We start from the raw sequence: 6,303 nt of genomic DNA on the forward strand, positions 1-6,303 counted from the left end.
GTGGACAAGAAGCTGGACATGAGCCAGCAGTGTGTGCATGCAGCCTAGACAGCCAACTGTGTTCTGGGCTGCATTAAAAAAGGGGTGGCCAGCAGGGAGAGGGAGGTGATTGTTCCCCTCTACTCTGGTCTTGAGGCCCCATCTGGAGAGCTGTGTCCGGATCTTAGGACCCCAGTACAAGAAAGAGCTCTTGGAACAGGTCCAGAGGGGAGCCACTAACATGATCAGAGGTCTGGAGCACCTCTCCTACGAGGTAAGGCTTAGGGAACTGGGCTCATTTAGCTTGGAGAAGTGAGGGCTCTCGGGTGACCTCATTGTGGCCTTCTGGTATTTGAAAGGAGCATGTAATCAGGAGGAGGAACAGCTGTTTATGAGAGTGGATAGCGATAGCACAAGGGGGAAAGATTTTAAACTGAGACAGGAGAGGTTTAGGTTAGAAGGAAGTTAGATATTAGGAAGAATGTTAAATATTAGTAGGAAGGTTAGATATTAGGAGGCAGAGCCACTAAGGTGATCTGTTCCTAGATATTAGGAAGACATTCTTTACAGTTGGGGAGGTAAGACACTAGCACAGGTTGCCCAGCAAGGCTGTGGATGCCCCCTTCCTGGAACTGCTCCAGGCCAGGCTGGATGGGGCTGTGAGCTACTTGGTTTAGGGGGAGGTGTCACTGCCTGTAGCAGAGAGTTGGGAACTAGGTGATCTTCAAGGTCCCTTCCAACCCGAAACATTCAGTCATTCTTTGGTACACAAATGCATAAATTGAAGGAGATGATGGCAGTAAGGAAACCCCCCACAAATGGTGGAAGAAGCACCATGAGTTTAATGAATCAGAAAGTTTATTTTGAAGGTTTTTATTTATTTGATTTTTTCAGTAATAGCTTCTTGGTGGTTGTCTGGGGGTTGGAGGAGGTAAGCTGTCAGTCTTCATTGCTTCTAGTCTTTAGTCTCTGGACACAGGAGCATGCTTAGTTACACTGCTTGCCTTCTCTTCTGAATGTGGTATATTTGATATTTCTGGGTTAGGCCCATTGATCCATTTTTAGTTTCTTGTTCCTTCCTTATCTTTAAAGTTCAGTTGTAGACAGTCCACACGGTTTATGGAGATGCAGATGTGTGCCACACTCAAAGTCCTGACTCCATCTTAAGGTGAGCTGTGAGCAGCTGATTATGTCTGTAAAGAATGCCTGTTTGTTTGTGGGTCCGTGGCGAGGTCCATAGCTGGGAGGTGCTGTGGAGCTGCCTCTGACCATGCCATACAGATCCTCACATTCTGTAGGACCACTGTGCATTGCAGAGCAGGGCACGCACTTTCCTCATGCTTTAGTGAGTGCCTTGTCCAGGTGCAGACATGGGCTGGTTGACTGAGGCTGTGGTGGTCTGGTTCTGTGTGTACCAAGAAGTCAGTCTGAAAGGTAGAGAGTCAACAAAGAAGAAGCTGCATGAGCTACTCTTGCTTATGTGATGCCTGCTCACCGGGATACTGGTCTGCTGCCCGAATCCACTACTGAAGATATTGGGGAGCTTCAAAAATCCTTTAGGATCTAGAATGGATAGTTTCCCTATCTCACTTAACAGTTTTGTATGACAGCAAAGAGACTAGTTGTAGGGCAGAGGATAGGTGTGTGTCCTGCCTGGTTCCATCTTTGTGCAAATGCCTGTCTGCAAAGCAGACAGGAAGGAGTTAAGGAGAAGCCACGTGATATAAATTCCTGTACTGCTCTTCCCCGTGTGGCCTTGTTCACCAGGTTCACATCTGACAGACATTTCCATGGTCATGTGTTGAACGTATCACTGAATTCAGTGTTTGTGTATGACTTACCTCTTCTGTACGGCAGCATAAAGACCAGTTAGATGGTGGAGGGTAGGCGTGTGTCCTGCTCGGGATGCCCATCTGCAAGTCAGATGGGAAAGGGATGAAAGAGCAGCCATGTGCCCTGCTTCCCTGTGCTGCCCATTCCTTGTGTGGCCTTGCTTACCAAGATTCTGGTCTGCCACCATTTCCGTGTCCATGCATTGAAAGGGCCACTGCAATCAATAGGTCTGGTGCCAGCACCTGCAGTGCAGATAGGACACACTAAAGTGGTAAGAAATGCTGGGGATGGTGTAGGGGACCATGGGGAGTTTCCAGGGTACCTTAAGATCTAGAAAAGACAGCGTATCTTGAGCTATCTCTTTTGTCTGTTGACATGGTGACCAGTTATGCTCAGATTCCATCTTTGGACGGATGCCCACATGCAAGGCAGATGGGAGGCAGTAAAGGAGCAGCCACATGCCCTGCTTCCCTGTGCTGCCCGCCCAAGCAATGCCCACATCACTGGGTTTATGGTCCACCAACCATTTTCCAGGGCCTTGTGTATAATGTGCCAAGGCATATGTCTGGTTCAGTGCAGGACCTGCAGTTAAGACAGGGCTCAACAAAAAGATATGAAATGTTGGGATAGGCAACATAGGTATGTTGGGAAGTTTCCCAGGACACATTAGGATATAGAGAAGATAGTGCTTGTGTCTGACTTATCAGTTTTGGATGGAAGCATGGAGACCACATAGAGGGCTGAGAGTTGGCGTGGGTCCTGCTCTGGTTCCATCGTTGCGGAGATGCCCATCTGCAAGGCAGATGGGAAGGAGTCAAGGAGCAGCCACGTGCCTTGCTACCCTGTGCTGCCCATCCCCAGCATGGTGCTGCTCACCAGGCTGCTCATCTGATGTCATTACCACATCCTTGTCTTGAAAGTGCCAATGCAACCATTAGGTTTTGTGGCAGGACCTGCAGTGGGGACAGGGCACAACAAGGTAGTACAAAATGTTGGGATTGGAAACTGAGGTAGCTTGGAAAGATTCCAGGGTCACTTAGGATCTGGAAAGAATAGTTTTTGTGTCTGACTTATCTGTTTTGGATGGAAGCATGGAGACCACTTAGAGGGCTGAGAGTTGGCGTGGGTCCTGCTCTGGCTCCATATCGTTGCGGAGATGCCATCTGCAAGGCAAATGGGAAGGAGTCAAGGAGCAGCATGTGCCTTGAATTCCCTGTGCTGCCCCCCCAGTTGGTGACCTGCTCACGGGCTGGGCTCATTACTGAATTCATTACCACAATCTGTGATTAAAGTACCGAATGCAACCTATTGGGTAGAGGTGCCAGCCACTGCAGTGGGGCACTGGGTCATCAAAGTGGTATAATACGTGGCGGTCAGAATGCAGGGAGATCCTTGAGAGAAGTTCTCCGGGTCACTTTAGGATCTAGAGAGGATAGTGTTTGGGTCTGACTTATCTTTTTTGGATAGGAGCATGGAGACTGTTTAAAGGGCTGAGAGTAGCTGTGGGTCCTGCTACAGCTCCATCGTTGCGGAGATGCCCATCTGCAAGGCAGATGGGAAGGAGTCCAAGCGAGCAGGCCACGTGCTTGCTACCCTGTGCTGCCATCCCCAGCATGGTGCCTGCTCACCGGCTGCTCATCTGGGTCATTACCCACAATCTTGTGATTAAAGTACCAATGCAACCATTAGGTTTGCTGTTAGCACCTGCAGTGGGGACATGGGTCGGCAAAGTGGTATATATGTGGGGGTCAGAATGCAGGGAGATCTTGGGAAGTTTCCCGGGTCACTTTAGATCAAGAGAGGATAGTGTTTGTGTCTGACTTAACTTTTTTTGATGAGAGCATGGAGACCACTTAAAGGGCTGAGAAGAGGTGTGGGTCCTGCTCTGGTTCCATCGTTGCGGAGATGCCCATCTGCAAGGCAGATGGGAAGGAGTCAAGGAGCAGCTACGTGTCCTGCTGCCCTGTGCCTCCCTTCCCCAGCATGGCGCTGCTCACCGGGCTACTCATCTGATATCATTACCACATCCTTGTCTTGAAAGTGCCAATGCAACCATTAGGTTTTGTGGCAGGACCTGCAGTGGGGACAGGGCACAACAAGGTAGTACAAAATGTTGGGATTGGAAACTGAGGTAGCTTGGAAAGAATTCGCAGTGGTCACTTTAGGATCTGGAAAGAAATAGTTGTTTGTGTCTGATTAATCTGTTTTGGATGGAAGCATGGAGACGCAATTAGAGGGCCTGAGAGTTGGCGTGGGTCCCTGCTCTGGCTCCATTGTTGCGGAGATGCCCATCTGCAAGGAAATGGGAAGGAGTCAAGGAGCGAGGCAAATGTTCCTTGTTCCCTGTGCTGCCCCCAGTGTGAACTGCTCACCGGGCTGCTCATTCTGAAATTCATTACCACAATCTTGTGATTAAAGTACCAATGCAACCATTGGGTTAGGTGCCAGCACCTGCAGTGGGGACATGGGTAAGTAAAGTGGTATAATATGTGGGGGGTCAGAATGCAGGAGATCCTTTGGGAAGTTTTTCCCGGTCCACTTTGATAAGAGAGGATAGTGTTCTTGGGTCTGACTTACTTTTTTGGATGAGAGCAAATGGAGACACTTAAAGGGCTGAGAAGAGGTGTGGGGTTCCTCTTGGTTATTCGTTGCGGTAGATGCCCATCTGCAAGGAGTGGGAAGGAGTCAGGAGCAGCTACGTGTAATGCTGCCTGTGGCCTCCCTTCCCAGCTGGCGATGCTCACACGGGGTAGCTTATCTGATGTCATTCAACATCCTTGTCTTGAAAATGCCAATGGCAAACAATTAGGTTTTGTAGCAGGAAGGCGCCTGCAGTGGGGGCAGGGCACAAACAAGGTATTACAAAAATGTTGGCATTGGAAACTGAGGTAGCTTGGAAATGATTTCCAGGGTTGAATTAGGCTCTGGAAAGAATGTTTTTGTGTCTGACTTATCTGTTTTGGAGGAAGCATGGAGACCAATTTAGAGGGCTGAGAGGTGGCGTGGTCCAGCCTATGGCCTCCATCCTTGTGGAGATGCCCATCTGCAATGCAGATTGGAAGGAGTCAAGGAGCAGCCACGTGCCCTGCTTTCCTGTGCTCCACTCCCCAGTTTGACCCTGCTCACCGGGCTGCTCCTCTGAATTCATTACCACGATCTTGCTGTTGGGTACCAATGCAACCATTGGGTTAAGGTGCCAGCACCTGCAGTGTGGGGACAATGGTCATCAAAGTGGTCATNGTCTGACTTATCTGTTTTGGATGGAAGCATGGAGACCACTTAGAGGGCTGAGAGTTGGCGTGGGTCCTGCTCTGGCTCCATCGTTGCGGAGATGCCCATCTGCAAGGCAAATGGGAAGGAGTCAAGGAGCAGCAATGTGCCTTGCTTCCCTGTGCTGCCCCCCCCAGTGTGACCCTGCTCACCGGGCTGCTCATCTGAATTCATTACCACATCCTTGTCTTGAAAGTGCTAATGCAACTATTAGGTTTTGTGGTAGGATCTGCAGTGGGGACAGGGCACAACAAGGTATTACATAATATTGGGATTGGAAACAGAGAAATCTTGGAAAGTTTATAGGGTCTCTGAGGATCTGGAAAGAATAGTTTTTTTGTCTGACTTATCTTTTTTGGATGGAAGCATGGAGACCACTTAGAGGGCTGAGAGTAGCTGTGGGTCCTGCTCTGGTTCCATCGTTGCGGAGATGCCCATCTGCAAGGCAGATGGGAAGGAGTCAAGGAGCAGCCACGTGCCCTACTTCCCTGTCATGCCCTCCCCAGTTTGACCTTTCTCACCTGGCTGCTTCTCTGAATTCATTACCTTGATCTTGTGTTGAAGGTACCAATGCAACCATTGGGTTAGGTGCCAGCACCTGCAGTGTGGACATGGGTCATGAAAGTGGTATAATACTTGGGGATCAGAATGCAGGGAGAACTTGGGAAGTTTCACAGGTCACTTTAGAATCTAGAGAGGATAGTGTTTGGGTCTGACTTATCTTTTTTGGATGGGAGCATGGAGACCATTTAAAAGGTTGAGAGTAGCTGTGGGTCCTGCTCTGGCTCCATCGTTGCGGAGGTGCCCATCTGCAAGGCAGATGGGAAGGAATCTAGAATCAGCCACGAGCTCTGCTTTCCTGTGCCGCCCTTCCCCAGCATGGCACTGCTTACCTGGCAGCTCATCTGAAGTCATTACCACATCCTTGTCTTGAAAGTGCCATTGCAACCATTAGGTTTTGTGGTAGGATCTGCAGTGGGGACAGGGCACAATAAGGTAGTACAAAATGCTGGGATTTGAAACAGAGGAATCTTGGAATGTTTCGAGGATCACTTAGGATCTGGAAAGAATAGTTTTTGGGTCTGACTTATCTTTTTTGGATAGGAGCATGGAGACTGTTTAAAGGGCTGAGAGTAGCTGTGGGTCCTGCTACAGCTCCATCGTTGCGGAGATGCCCATCTGCAAGGCAGATGGGAAGGAGTCAAGGAGCAGCCACGTGCC

General features: G+C 49.4%; 1 long non-coding RNA gene across 1 annotated transcript; it reads right to left on the reverse strand.

The window, feature by feature from the left end:
- Positions 1-841: 841 nt before the first annotated feature.
- On the reverse strand, positions 842-1,362 carry LOC116653235. The gene is made up of 2 exons (XR_004306772.1): positions 1,269-1,362; positions 842-1,172 (listed from the first exon to the last, which is right to left on the reverse strand). It is a non-coding gene; the product is annotated as an uncharacterized LOC116653235 (long non-coding RNA).
- Between the last annotated feature and the right edge of the window lie 4,941 nt (positions 1,363-6,303).

This window comes from Coturnix japonica, chromosome 1 (genome assembly GCF_001577835.2).
Source record: "Coturnix japonica isolate 7356 chromosome 1, Coturnix japonica 2.1, whole genome shotgun sequence".
Classification (NCBI taxonomy): Eukaryota; Metazoa; Chordata; class Aves; order Galliformes; family Phasianidae; genus Coturnix; species Coturnix japonica.